We start from the raw sequence: 8,183 nt of genomic DNA, 5'->3' as shown, positions 1-8,183 counted from the left end.
CACCGGGGTAGAAATAGCAGGAGAATGCCTGTCAGAATAAACCTCACGGGTTAACATTCATGACTTCAGCAATCCTGAATTTGACCCCTGACCATATGATTTGACCTTTGCATTGATTAAAGCTGCTCAGGTGTGTCAGGGCTGAACAGATTCAGGTTAATGTACATAGAGTGGAGTAAGAATACATGTGTCAAATGGTACAAATGCACTCTTTTACTGAGGGGCAAAATGTATCCAGTGCACATGATTTTAACAATATGAAAATACTGCATGCTAGTATTTTTTGTCAAAAACTTAAAATCTTCATTAATATAAATATAATATGAATACAAAATCAAATCAAAACCAAAGACAATAATGTAGAAATTTTAATAATAGGAGGGCTTTCACGTTGGATTATGCACTTCTATTTTATCACCATATAATATATGAAATATGATTGATAACCGGTTCCACAAAATGGAAAAATTTGCTGATGGAGCTTTTTGCCTCAACTTTTTAAATATATGAGGCACTTTATCACTTTCGGTGCCACATCTACTCAAATAAACACACATGCACATATCGTTACTAAATACAAGAATAGTTGTACACAAATAAACAATTCTTAGAGGAAGAATCCATATTGTTTTTCAATATACATTATTTCAAAAGTTATATTAATATCATGTATCTTAGTCTGCTTATTCTCTATGTTTTCTATTGTCGGTGAATGTTCTATGTTTACTGTAGCTGTCACAGTGCAGATATGAACAATGACTCAGCAGCCATTTTTCAAATTTAGTTTGACAAGTTTTGTTTTTAGCCTAAGAGCAAATGCCTTGGGTTCAGATGGCATTGTGATAGTGGTTTTCATAGGGAATCAAGTCATCATTTAGTTTTTCTCTAGCTGCGAGCATTCTCTAGGCACGCTCCACGACACAATGTGCAAAACTAAACACTCTGACAGACTTTTCTAACAAACCTTTAATCATAATCACCGAGTCCTAATTACATTTATTCTAATTAATTTATTGATGTCTTAGCCCTCTGAACACCAACACTGTTCTAATAAAGGTTAATTTAGGGAGGAAGATTAATGTGTGTGTGTTCGTGTGTAAACGGGCGAGCGTACCCGCAGAAAGGTCATCAGCAGAATTAACATTGTAATGAATTATTGCACTTTGTTCCAGAATACAGAACAATAACCCATTCCTCATACTGACAATAACATCCTGAAATTGGCGTGATATCCAAAAGGTTCAGGGCATAGACGTGCAAACACAGAGTCATGTAGAAGCTCTCCAAACAATTACACACACTGACACTCTTTGTTGACCTGTAGTGCGCTTTCTTGTTGACCGCCGTTGAAGAGATACCTTTCAATGGTCCCTGTTATGTCTGTGCCATGCTGAAAAACAGCAACAACAAATAAAACAACAACTGCTGTTTATCTGCGAGCTGGTAGGTCTGACCAATACAATTCCTGAATTTGAATTTATTTCATTTATTTATTATTATTATTATTCATTTTTTTATTGGTTTGGTACTATTTTCATAAGGAAGGTGTGCATTTTTAAAACTCTTAGTACTTGTATCTAAAAAGTGCAAAACATTTCAGCATATATTCACTTGTCTTACACACAATGATCCTTTTCACTACACAAAATAAAAGTTTCTTCTGTATAAATGTTTCCTTCACAGCAACAGCCTTTCATAAAGCTCTCACTATCAAACTTTTTAATGTCTTTTCATTCAGTTTAATACATTTGTCTATCATTTAATCATCATGGTGCATCTATAGAGATCTGTTGCTGTTGCTCAGTGGTAGAACATAGTGTTAGCAGTGAAAGAGATTGTGGGTTCAATTCCTAGAGCACACACATAATGGTAAAAAAATGTATAGTCTGAATGCACTGTAAGTCACTTTGGATAAAAGCATCTGCTAAATGCATAGATGTAGATAGCTTCAGTAGATACCTGCGGCTCAGTGGCAGAGCATTGTGTTAGCAATGCAAAAGGTTTTGGGTTTGATTCTCAGGGAACACACATTCTGGTTAAAAAAAAATGTGAATGTAGATATAGTTTCTAAAGAACTTGTCTGCAATTTACGGATATTCACATGTTATTTTTCTTAGATAATAACTCATATTTTTTTAAATGTGTGTGCGGTTCAGGGAAAATTACTTCCATTACCTGTGTATGTGTGTGTATGTCAAAATCACACAAAACCTCTTTTTGTAAAACTGTCTACTTTAACTTTTGCATTTTTTGAACATACAGCAGGATACAAGGAAGTGTTCAGAGATTGATCAGAGATGCATCAGAAGAGGAGGGGCAGATGGCATAAAATGCAGGATTTTACATTTTATTATTCCATGTGATACTGTTTGTAAAGGCATATAACATGTCAGAGTTAGAACATATAACTCATCTTCCATCGAAAAGTTAAGATACAGTATAGATTCAGTCATATGGCACAGTGAGGATGTTTACTGCATTGACAGTAAACTCTGTTCTAGCACAAAAACTTATTTCCATGTCATACCTTCATCACACCTTTTGATAACACACCAGATAAATGGTTTTACAAACATTATAGATTTTATGTAAGTTATGCAAGTTAGGGAATGTAAGCGTATTTTCTAACATGCCAATTATTGCCTGTATTACTGTAATTATTTCAGCAAAAAAGGTTGCAACATATGTCTTGCATTGGTTGCTGTTTTTGAAAGAATGACTAGCGATGTTACAAGTGTGATCAGTTTGGATTTTTGTATAAGGAGTTATGAAAATATACACTGTACTTGTGAAAACAGCACCAAAGTGGAACAAAAAAGTAAAAAGAAAACTGTAACTGGATGCAAAATTGTGATTTGAATTTGAAGGTAGTACAATTTAAAACTGAAATTCCAAGAAATTCATTACTTGACAAACTTTGAATGCTGGGTAGACAAAGTCAGACCAAATTTATGGATGGATCGATAGAATGACAGACAGACAGACAGACAGATAAATAAGTAAAGGCTTGGTACACTATATCTTCTCTTGTCTGTGGATAGGACATACTGCATTTATAGTCTGATTTATAATAATTTGTTGACATTTTTATATTCATTGCCAGTTTCAAAACAGAAATATTTAGCCTGCAGTAAAATAAAAAATTAATGAATATCAAAACTGGGAGATGCATCGTCCACATAACAGGAAGTAGCAATTCTGAGAACGTAAGGTGCATTTACAGCTGTACCCCTCATTTGTGTAATTTAATTTCAGCAGTGTCAATTATATATACCTCTGTACAAGTCCAAAACCAAAACCAAAAGAAACCCAGTTGTATATTTAAATAACATATTTGGCACATATTCAAGTGCATTTCATCTGTCTATGTCAATTTTATATACAGAGTGCCTTATTTCTAGGTATCGGAGCACGCTGATGGTCAAAGGTCCCAAAACACTTGCCCTATCCGCCCGGGTCATAATCCATCCATCTTTGCCGTCAGCTGGCAGCCATCTGGTATTGTACTGAGTTTATACTTAACACAGCATCTATATCTTCTTCCACTTCTGTCTATCATGTACATGAAAAGAATCACTTATTTACACCTGGGAACAAGAATAATCAGAGAAGTCTGTATATTAATATTGCAAACAATCATCCGAGGGCAGTCTTGTAAGGTGATCAGAGGCCAGTGACTAAATATGAGAGTGGAAGCAATAAATCTCAATCATTTATGTAACAAGCAGAGTGAACAAAGAGAATGTAGTTCATTCTCTTCTGACCTATTTCTCTTTGCCCCACTCATCAATAATGGATGAAGAAGATGAGGCTGCCTGGAATCCATCTGGAGAGGACCAGGCCTGCCTGGGTATATTGGCTCAACTCGTTTAAAAATAAATAAATAAATGAAATAATAACAATATTTCCTCCAGCTTTTTCTCAAGATGCTCTAGATAAGCTACTTGGTTTCATAAGGCAAGTTGCGAGAAGCCTGCAGCGCGAATCAAAGATGCCATAGAGTTAAACGAGGACGTGATCTGTTGCGGCACAGGGTGGTTTGTTTGCTTGTTCGCTTGCTTGTTTGCTTGTTTGTTTAAATATGGCTTGGAAAACTCGCTTTAACATGCTTCTTTTGTGAGAGCTATAGTTTGATCTTTCACATGGTAATGAATGAGTCACAGACGAGAATAAAACAAAGAGGAGCAGATTTTGTTTGGTGCTCGTCGCATAATGATGTGAGCTGGTACAGTGCGAGCACACCGAGTCAGGTTTTAGGGGCAAAAAGAGATATATTTTAATCAAAGCCCACTCCTTGACAGACAAAAAGGAGGGATGGATTGAGAGAGTGAGGAGACAGAAAGAGAGTGAAACAGAAAGAAAAAGAGAGCTCAAGACAAGAAAACGAAAAAAAGAGAGAGAAATAATGATGAAGCAGTTTGTTGTAACCTGCATTTCTTTGGTTGAGTGGTTTTGTGATGTTTGTGCAGAAGACAGTTTCCTCCTGTGTACAGTCGCTGTTATTTTGGGATATGAAATCATGGCTTTTATTCTAAAAATGGATGCCCTGAATGTGGGATGATGGAAGCGGATGAAAATACACATTCAGCGTCAACATTTTATAACCTCGAGAAGTGCTCAGTCCAGATAGGCACTGACATCTCAAGATGTTCACAAGCAAACCTCATCTCGCTCCACAGGACAGATTCAGCACAGCACTTCAGCAAAAATCTCCTCATGCGGAAGTTAGATCCCATAGGAAAGAGAGTCACAAATGAGATCTCTTTAAAAAGGCAGGCGTTTCTGCTAGACAGCAATGAAATTAATGGGTAAGAGTGAATGGAGACGTTTGTTTAAGTCTCCTTCTTGTCAGATTTTTCCCCTGAGAGGAAGACTGTTGACTGGTTTTGGTTTAGGATGCAGATTTTACATTGGACATTGAGTGACAACCCAATACAGTATGAACAATTATACAAATTAGCCCTAAATTCAAACATGGAAATGAAAACTATTAATATTACTAATATAAACAATATTAATAGAAATAGTATTTATATTACCATGATTAATTTAAACTCAAAAATAAAAATACATATTAAGAATTAGCTGGATTAATAAATGTATTAATACAAATATAATTATTATTATAACAGTATTATTATTACCATGAACTACAGAAGCCAAAAATTCTAACATGACATAGGTCGAACTGGAAAACGATCAATTTTGGCTTTTGAAATTTCTCTGAATTTCATTGTTTTCATGCTTTTGGCAGCCAATAAATCACAGCACAAAACAAATTGCGGTCAGCACAAGCCTCATTTATCCATGCTGCAAGTGAAACTGCATTCATTTTGTCTGGGTCACATTTTTATTACGCTGTAAAATGTCTAGTTTTGTTCATGGCTTTCAAGGATGAGTGGATGTTTTCATGCTGGCATCTGCCTGTTCCTGTTCTTATAAGAGACAGATAATTAGACGCACTACCTTCGACCTCAACAACAAATATAAGTGTTTTCTTCTCATAAAAAAAAAAAAAAACGAATTATGCATGATGAAATGATGAGTTGCATCACATTATTTCCATTTATCTTTTTATTTTTAAATCTCGCAAGGCTATTTATAATTATTATTTAAACAAGTTATTTAAACTCAGTTATTAAAAATTGTTCTTTTCATTATTCAAATTATAAAAAATATTTATAGCTCTACATTCTCGTGTCAACAATTCCATCATTTGGTTTCCATTCCAAAGGAGAAATAAAAAGTGAAGAACGATCTGAAACAGTGTTGATGCTTAAATAAAACAGAACTTACATTAAACCTCCTGAGATATGAAAGAGCAACATCTAAGCATAGTCAGAGTATGCATTTTTATTAGATGCACATTAAATGCACAGAACATGAATAAATGATCCCTTATTACTGAAGCGCAGTGGCTTCATTATCAGAGCCGAACACTCTCCAATATAAAAGTGAGTTAAACTAAAGCTTAAATGCACGCATTACTATTCAAAGAATCACAACACAGGCTTCACAATAAAGGCCCCTGGTAAATGATATTTGCACATGTCGGCATTTAGTATTTTTCACTGCTTTTGGGGTTTCTTATGGATATGGAAATTTCAGTAGACCATTTGGGACATCTAGTATGCATGTCCTGTAATCTTCTTCATAAGGCATATTGATACTACTGAGAGAGAGACAGAGAGAGAGGAACAAAAAGCTTGTTTATGACTGCAATAGAAGCTCAGATCACTGTTATTGATGGTCTTTGCCTAGCCAAATGCATTAAAGGCCATGTTTGTTTGTGTATGCACAGCCTTTTGCTTAGTTTGACCTGCATTACAAACATTATGCTTTTGTTACGATGCTTTGTGTACAGTGACACATCATTATGATAAATCTGTTCCTTGGTGACAAGATTAACTACACTTTGAAAGACATGAGATATCTCTTTCTTCTCCCTTCCCACACATAGACACACTGACCCTGGTGTACGACCGAAATGGATTGCTGTCAAAAGGACAGACACAATAAATAAGCAAGCAAAGCAATAACAGGCCATTTCCATGCAGATCCAAAGGCATCCATCAATAAATACCTGAAGATTCGCAGGCGGGACATATGTGTGCGACGTCTTATTGTAGAGGTGTACAGCTGGGTTATGAATGTAGTCGTCTCTGTAATCTATCAGAGCTGAGTTTTAACTGCAGTCTGTCTCTATGGGGACCAGGAGTGTGTCACAATGACAAATGCAGCATTTTACCACTCATCAAGTACTGCTAATGCGCTCCAAAAAAGAGCTTAGAGACTGCTTCCTGTTCTCTCTCTCTATATTCACTGACATTTTTTTCCTCACGAGCACACATCTGCCTTTCCACTAATTAGCTGTGTTTATGTTAAGGTGGCACTCGCAAAGACCTGCATCTGAAAACTAATCACAAGACCAGTACATTAAAAGAGTTTATTGTATCAGGCCAATTCTTTTCTTCAATGGGATTTTGTCTTTCTTGAGAAGTACAGAAAGTTTTGGCACCAAAAATGATTTGATACTTAAGATACACTTGAAAAGTAGTTGAAGGCCACTTGCTGTAGATAGCAACATTTCAAACCTAGTGGAATCTTCGAACATAAATATACATTTAAAGTTTTGCTTGAAAATTGTGCTTCTGCTATCATTCTTTTAAATTAATGTTGCTTGGTTTCATATTTCTAATGCAATGACATTCATACATTTTTAAGTGTGGCTTCAGTGTCCAAATACTTTATGAGAAGTTATGATGCTGTTGAGGCTAGACTAATAAACTTTTGGAATTCCTTTTCAAATGCAAACCAAAATGCATTCAGATAAAACTGATAGCACTAACCTCGGCCACTTAAAATGATAGGATGTGGTTCTTGTTTAACCAAGCCATATTTACACGAATTAATTTCCAATAATTTTTAATCATCTGTATAGTGCCAAACCACTTGGTCTCTTTCAGGATTTCACTGGTATTGGATTCAAATAATCACTGGTTTAAAGCCTTTTACAATTGTAGATAGTTCGTAGGTGTGGTTCTGTATGGTCATAATTAGAAATACTGTAAATACATGGGACAATATTGAATTGATTGCCACTGACAGTGTCGTTCTGACATAATAGAAAAAATGTGACGGCGTCTGCAACAGACAAAAAACCATTACACGATAGCTGCTTAATAGATTAACTTCAAGAAGAAAAAAAAAAAGAAAAGAAAAAAGAAAGAAAATTTTTATCATCATTTATTCACCTGTTCCACACCTGCAAGACTGACTTTCTTCTGTAACACACACACACACACACACAATTTAAATCTCAAACTGTAATATATCAGCTTTATCTCAGATTGTCATACAATACATCAGAATTCATTAAAATGGAGTGGTATGACGCTAGAACCCGGCAAAGCTAATTTAGCATTTTCATTATAGAAAAATTTGAAATACTTCAAAATATTGTCAACTTCTGCTTACCAAAGGCTTTATATTACTTAGAAATAATAATAATAATAATAATAATAATAATAATAATAAAAACATCACAAAAACAGCAGCAAATTAGTTTTTTGGGGGGGTTTTAACATAAACCACTCTATGAAACAATTGTTGACATAAATTAAATGGATAGTTCACCCAAAAATAAATATTCTGTCATCATTTACCTGTAAGGAACACAAAAG

Source organism: Carassius auratus, chromosome 34 (genome assembly GCF_003368295.1).
Source record: "Carassius auratus strain Wakin chromosome 34, ASM336829v1, whole genome shotgun sequence".
In the NCBI taxonomy this organism is placed as follows: Eukaryota; Metazoa; Chordata; class Actinopteri; order Cypriniformes; family Cyprinidae; genus Carassius; species Carassius auratus.
Note: the sequence above shows the minus strand (reverse complement) of the source record.